We start from the raw sequence: 7500 nt of genomic DNA on the forward strand, positions 1-7500 counted from the left end.
CGGTCATACACGTAAAATGTTACATGTCTGTCTGAGTGTGTATGTGTGCGTGCCTGAAATCTGATTGAATGACAAAGGAAACGAGTGATGAGCGCCCAGTGGCAGCCGTCAGTCGGCTCTACCCAGGTAGGCAGCCTGTTGTGTAAATGACACCGTATTTGTAAAGCACTTAGAGCTTGGTCTCCGACCGAGGATAGGCACTATTTAAGTATCCATATCAATCAATCAATCAAAAAACGCACCTATATTTATGTCAGGCATGTGGATGGTCTTTGTAAGAGATGCTTCAGAAGACTGCTTGGCATCTCTTACAAAGACCACATAACCAATGAGGAAGTCAAAAACAGAATAAGGCAAGCCACTGGTCCCTATGAAGATCTTCTCACCACCATCAAGAGGCGCAAATTAAAATGGTTCGGCCACGTAACAAGAGGAGAGGGGCTTGCCAAGACAGTGCTCCAGGGAACAGTCAGAGGAGGAAGGAAGAGAGGAAGACAGAAGAAGAGATGGGAAGACAACATCACAGAATGGACAGGATTGAAGCTGAGCGAGGCGGTCAAATGTGCGAAAGACAGGGATGGATGGAGAGGACTGGTTGACAGGTCATCTGTAGCGCCCCAACGGCAACCGCCATGGGGCAGCTGAGCTGAGCTGAGCTGATGTGGATGGCTCTCTCTATGACAGACAATTCAAGTGACTCCTGTTTGCTGTTTTCGAAAAGCCCGATTCGTTCTACCTTCCCCATATATATTTGTCCATTAAAAAAAAGTTTTCTTTATTCCTTTCATAATGTAGACCTAAAGCATGTTTGAAAACATTTTGTGTTTTTTTTTTTATGATGGGGAAGTTAATCACCTGTTAACCTGTGTTTGTTTCCCCCCACTAAAATGGGGATAGAGAGTAAGGAGGAGGGGGCGGTGAAGAGAAAAAGACAGAAGGACAGACAGCCGAACTGACAAAGACAGGGAAAGACAAACTGATAGACAGAGAGACAAAGTAACACCTTACTGTTGTTCGCACACACTGATGGGTGCTGGGGTTGTGAGGATATCAGTCCAGATAGAAAAAAATAGCCTGCACTTACAGCTGTCTTGTCATGAGTTGTTTGGTTCTTTTTCGATTTTGCCAGATTAGGGCTTCATCAGGAAAATATCTGCACCTTTGTGGGTGAACCTTGACTGCGCTCAATTAATCTAGAATGTACAAAGGTACTAATATTTTCCCGACAGCGACTTTGATAAAAGAAATTGCGAATTATGCGGGGCCATTTTCTTTCCTTTTTTTCTCTTTTTTTTCTTTTTCTTTCTCTTGGATTTTTTTTTACCCCAAATATTTTCTATTCAAACAAAGGTTTACACAAACAAAATTTATATATTTTGTGCATTAGAATTTGAAGTATAGGGTAATCACATAATTTAGTTCTAAATACCAGCAAGTCCACAACAGCAAAACAATACATATTCAACAGCATAATTCCAAGGTAGCATTGCATAGCTTAATCTTGTACCAAACATTTATAAAGTGTCCATTTTCCTATAAACTTGTTATATTCCATTGCTATGTGAAAGGCATACTTGTCTACTTCATATGCCTGTTTGAGGTGTTTTATAAACGTATGTAGTGTTGGTTTTACTTTGTTCATTCTACATTTGTAAACACAGAATTTAGCTATCAAAACAAATCTATATAAGAAACATCCATTCCATTTTCTTATTGACAAACCTAGATGGACCTCTGCAGCAATCACCGGCTTCCCCACCACCAAATGTTCAAGATAAAACGCGGTTGGACGCCACTTAAAAAACAAACAAAAAACCAGAGAGGCTGACTGGCACAGAATGCAGCATGATATAGCCTTCAATGATAAAATCAATTCTATATCTAAGCCCCCTTGTCCTGGTTTTCCAAAAGTAGGTATAAATGTCGAAGATAAATTTTGAATATCTTTACAACAACTGAAGGACATGTTTGCTTTAAATCAGTTTAAAAGTTAAATGAAAACTGATTTTGATTCTTCTTCCCCTTTCCTTATGGACACACACACACACACACACACACACACACACACACACACACACACACACACACACACACACACACACACACACACACACTTTAACAACCGCCGTCAAAACTAACACCAACAACAAAACCAACCAAAGACACCACTGAATCAGCAAACGAACAAAATAAACACATCATCGTCATCACCATCATTATCATCACCACAATCATCACCATGGCCTTGAACAGCAACAACAACAACAACAACAGCAACAACTACAACAACAAGACAACACCATGAACAACAACTCATTTACAACAAGTGTCTAAGTGTTGTCGCCCAGCGCTCAAGGGGAAGACACGCCGACTCAGGCCGTGGGCCAGGCGGAAATCGCTGCTCGTGCCCTGCACGCGACTCTCATGGAGGACAGGGTCACGTGACGGACACATGCAGTGACTGCGGTATCTCCGGGACAGACCAGCAGTCTGACAGTTTGCCAGAGAAGAAGGAAAGAGAGCGTTGTTGTGGTGCCAGACTGGATGAAGAGGGAGACTATATTAATATGATATGTGACGAGAGTGATTCGGAAAGTGAATCTCAAGTGAGTGAGTGTCAGTGTATGTGTGTGTGTGTGTGTGTGTGTGTGTGTGTGTGTGTGTGTTGTATTGTCAAACTGTGATGACGCTTGTTCTGTGAGACGAGAACGACTTCTTTTATTTTTGTTTTTGTTTGAAATTGTGATTTAAATTTCTGCATGAAAACGTGAAGAGTCATGAGAATATCATTTTATTTTCAATGCATAAAAAGGAAACGACGTTTTATTTTATTTTGCACCGAACTGTGATTAATCTTTTTTTTTTTAAATCATAAACAAAAACTAGTATTTTTCCCCCCTTATTTTTCCTTTCAGGTGAACATAAAGCGCAATGAATTTTTTAACCATCCGCTTTGAAAACGGTTGCAGTCTCTCAATGCATAAGAGTATATAGCAGATGAAACACTGTTTATAAACAAACTGAAAAAAAAAAAAAAAATGAAAAAAACCAGCAGAAAGTAAAAACAAAGAATAAACCTCGTGACGGAATGTCCGACAGCAACAGTGGGGTGAAAGGAAGGGAGGAAGGAGGGATTGAGCTGAATGTCCAGTCACACACACACTGCTGACTGGAGAAATTTCGTTCTGGTATGGTGCGTTTGAGTGCGTTTGTGCATGCGCGAGGGTGTAAGTGTACACAATTGTCAGGAGAGTTCTGTGCACGTGCGTATATATATATATATATATATATATATATATATCTATATATGTGTGTGTGTGTGTGTGTGTGTAGGGATGGGGGGTGCGGGGGGGAGGGGGGTAGATGATGAGGTATGTGTGTGTATGCATGCCTACACTGTGGGAGCAACGGAATATTAGAACGTGCGGGTGTGCATATATATATCTTTGCATATATTCGTGTGAGGTTCGGGGTGGGGGATATGGGCGTATGTGTGTGTGCTTGTACAAGTAAGGGTTCATCTGTGTGTGTGTGTGTGTGTGTGTGTGTGTGTGTGTGTGCCGTGGAGGCTGCGATACGTAGCCTAGAAATGAGTGTGTGGAGTAAGGGGGCAGAGGAGGTGCAGGGTAATGTGTGTGTGTGTGTGTGTGTGTGTGTGTTGGGACTCCTGTACGTTTATGTGTATTTGACTGTGCTTTCATATCTGTGAAACTGCATGTTTGGTGCATATCTGTTATGCATGTGTGGGTGTATGTGTGAATGTGTGTCTCCATGTTTTACATTTGTTTGCTTATTTATCATCATTGTTGTCTTTTTTAATTTATTTTATTTTTTATTTTTTATTATTATTATTATTATTATCATTATTATTATTACTGCATTTTTTTATGTGTGCTTTTAGTTGACTTCATCAAGTTTTGGCGCCTTATACATATTATTATTGTTAGTAGTAGTTCTTCTTTTTTATGTATTTATCTATTATTTATTCACCCTTTTTTTCTCTCAAGGCCTGACTAAGCGCGTTGGGTTACGCTGCTGGTCAGGCATCTGCTTGGCAGATGTGGTGTAGCGTATATGGATTTGTCCGAACGCAGTGACGCCTCCTTGAGCTACTGAAACTGAAACTGAAACTTTACAAAAAAAAAAAAAAAGCAGGAGAGGAGGGTGGAGTTGTATGTTGAGTTGTGGGAAACAGGATAAATGGCGAGTGAAATCTTCTTCTTCTTCTTCTTCTTCTTCGTTCGTGGGCTGCAACCCCCATGTTCACTTGTATATTACACGAGTGGGCTTTTACGTGTATGACCGTTTCTACCCCGCCATATAGGCAACCATATTCCGTTTTCGGGGGGGGGGGGTGCATGCTGGGTATGTTCTTGTTTCCATAAACCACCGAACGCTTTCATGGAGTACAGGATCTTTAACGTATGTATTTAATCTTCTGCTTGCGTATACACACGAAGGGGGTCAGGCACTAGCAAGTCTGCACATATTTTGACCTGGGAAATCGGAAAAATCTCCACTTTTTACCCACCAGGCGCCGTTACCGAGATCCGAACCCGGGACCTTCAGATTGAAAGTCCAACGCTTCAACCACTCGGCTATTGCGCTCGTCGGAGTGAAATCAAAAACGAACATTTGAACTAAATAGAAGTACGGTTGATTTAAAGAAAACTGGACTTTGTGGAAGGGGAGTCGTTGGTCCAACAACAGAAGCAATTGGTATTGATTCCAACAAGTCAAAAGCATCAAAATTCTCAATAACTGTAGACGGGATATACGTAATTATGAACGTATCACATTGTGTTCAGCGTCTTTGTGAAGTGTTTTTATGATGACTGAAAGGAAGATCCAGGCCTTCGAGAACAAATGCCTGAGGAAGCTCCTTCAAATTTTCTGGATTGAGCACAGGACCAATGAATATGTACGGAGCAGAATTAAGAACCTTGCTGGTCTGTGAAGAGACGCATGCTGATATGGTTTGGGCACAACACTCGACACACCAGTCTGTCCAAAACAATCATGCAAGGCACCATCGAGGGCGGGAGATGAAGAGGAAGACAGCGGAAGAACTGGCATGAAAACATCAAAGAATGGACCGGACTCCATACACGTGAGCTGCTGCCGGCGGCTGCTGACAGAGACAGATGGAGAAGGGAGGTTGCGTCTGCGGTCCTCAGGTTTCCCCCAACGACTACTCTGTAGTTATGCGCCTTAGGTGAGGTGAGGTTTATGATGACAGAGATCTTTTCCTGCAGTGGTTTTCCTATACCATCACAATGTTATGTCCGGGTTGTGATTTAGTTGAGCTCACGCTATGTACACATTTTGACACCCCACCCCCCTCCCCTTGCATATTTCAGGATCCACAAGGATGAGGTGCAAAATACCCATTACTTTGTTGTGTATTTGCTTCAAAAGGAAACTGCCATCTGGCGACAGAATATTGGTTTTAAAAATTCATTTTCATTTTTCACGTTTTCACTTCTGCCTCTCTGGAATGTTTTTCATCAGGCACTCAACGAATTTAATCAAGATTCAAATGTAGTTGTTCAGTTTTATTTCAATCACTGCTGTCATTACATTCATGTGTTGAACCTCACTCGACTGGTAATAATTATCTTAACAAGATGTTTTGTTCTTTTTATCCTTGTCGTGATGATGGGTTGGAATTATGCTGACTGTAGAAGCCGATTTCGAACCAGTTTCCTCTAACAAGTGGACTGATTTGTTGACTGCAACACGTCTGTTTAGTCGTCAGATAAAGAGCACTGTCAAATGGTGAGTTTGCGCCATATAAGAATTATAAATTACATACATCATTATAGATATTATCTAATATGTTTTCCCTTTTTTTTTTTTTTGACCGGAAGAAAAAAAAAGAAAAAAGATGGGAGGATGGGATGGGTCATCACGCTGGGGGAAAACCAGGAGACGGTGACGGACGTGTGAAGAGTGTGTCGGCATGGAGTGAAGTGCCTGCCTCTTCTTGTCCTCACTCCTGTCTACTGTACTGTGGAGAAAGGCGGCAGAATGGTCAGTCCGCCACTACTGTCTCCGTGAGGGTCTGGATTCCATTCCTGCTCTCGCCCTTCCACCCACGTTTGACTTGAAAATCACACTGAGCGTCTACTAGTCACTCTGAAGAGACCATAAACTGAAGTGTCCGTGTGCAGCACGCACTTGACGCACTGAAAAAGAACCCATGGCAACGTAAATGATGTCCTCTGGTAAAACTTGTGTGGAAGAAATCCACTCTGACAGGTACATAAATGTAAATGCATGCACTCAAGGCTTGACCAGCGGGTGGGGTAATGCTGCTGGTCAGGCTTCTGCCTAACTGATGTACTGTTGCGTATATGAATTTGTCCGAACTCAGGGACGTCTCCTTGAGAAACTGAAACTGCTGTCCAATGGTCACTCTGATCATTAATCTGAGTTTTCCTTCTCCAGGTCACTGCCCTTAGTGGAGTAATACTACACATGTGTACATACAGGTTGTGATGTTTTTTAGAGTGCTTTCGTGGTCAGTCGTAAGGATGTATTTTAACTACTTAACAGAGGTGCTTGTGACCACTGAACTTAGTTGGTCAGTCTGTCAGTTCGGTCGATCGGTCAGTCGGTTTGTCAGTAAGTCGGTCAGTTCATTTTCGTCGTGAATCAGAAAACAGTTTCCAGGCGCTTTTTTTTTATCGGGGCTGGGGAGGGGGGGGGAGGTTCCCAAAGTTCCTTTAAAAAACATAACTCTCTAAACCATCAACATTAATTTGGAAAATCAGTTCTATGCTACTGTCGTCACTTTGCCTGAAATAGATTCAAAAATTGTTTGAAAAAAAAGAAGCTTGTAAACCATTTATGGCTTTAAATATATATGAAAAATATCACACATATTTTACTGTCAATATTGGTTTTCTGCCACATGAATGAAGCTGTATTGATTCTAGGGTTCACACACACACACACACACACACACACACACACACACACACAAACACACACACACACACACACACACACATATATATATATATATATATATATATATATATATATATCTGTGTGTGTGTGTGTGTGTGTGTGTGTGTGTGTGTGTGTGTTTATACATGCATACATATATACATGTACATATGCGTATATACAAACACACATATGTGCACACACACACACACACACACACACACACACACACACACATATATATATATATATATATATATATATATATATATATATATATGCAGATACATGCATATATACATAGTTCACACTCTCTTCGTGTCCTGGGCTCCGTTCCTTGCTGAAAGCACTGAGGTAAATACCAAGACCGATTAAAAAAAAAAAAAAAAATATATATATATATATATATCAACAATAGTAGGCTCTTCATGTCTTTAAAACTTGTATTCTAAAAAAGCAGCAAATTTTCGGTGTAAAAACAGCTTCTTCAGGCAAAGGTACAGAAGTGAAAGCTTTACAGGCTGGTTAAGTAGCAACAAGTGAGTA

The 7500-nt window shown here is 41.0% G+C and overlaps 1 protein-coding gene across 3 annotated transcripts in view; it reads left to right on the forward strand.

Annotated features, from left to right (window-relative positions):
* Positions 1-2453: 2453 nt before the first annotated feature.
* The window catches only part of LOC143301754 (uncharacterized), a 21813-nt gene continuing 16766 nt past the window's right edge, over positions 2454-7500 (forward strand). Inside the window, exon 1 of one of the 3 annotated variants that reach the window (XM_076616145.1) lies at positions 2454-2606. The gene's annotated coding sequence lies outside the window, so the exon portion shown is untranslated. Of the gene's footprint in view, positions 2611-5957; positions 6034-7500 lie in introns of those variants that run through there. The other 2 variants (XM_076616151.1, XM_076616157.1) reach the window with 2 other exon arrangements.

Source organism: Babylonia areolata, chromosome 2 (genome assembly GCF_041734735.1).
Source record: "Babylonia areolata isolate BAREFJ2019XMU chromosome 2, ASM4173473v1, whole genome shotgun sequence".
NCBI lineage: Eukaryota > Metazoa > Mollusca > Gastropoda > Neogastropoda > Buccinidae > Babylonia > Babylonia areolata.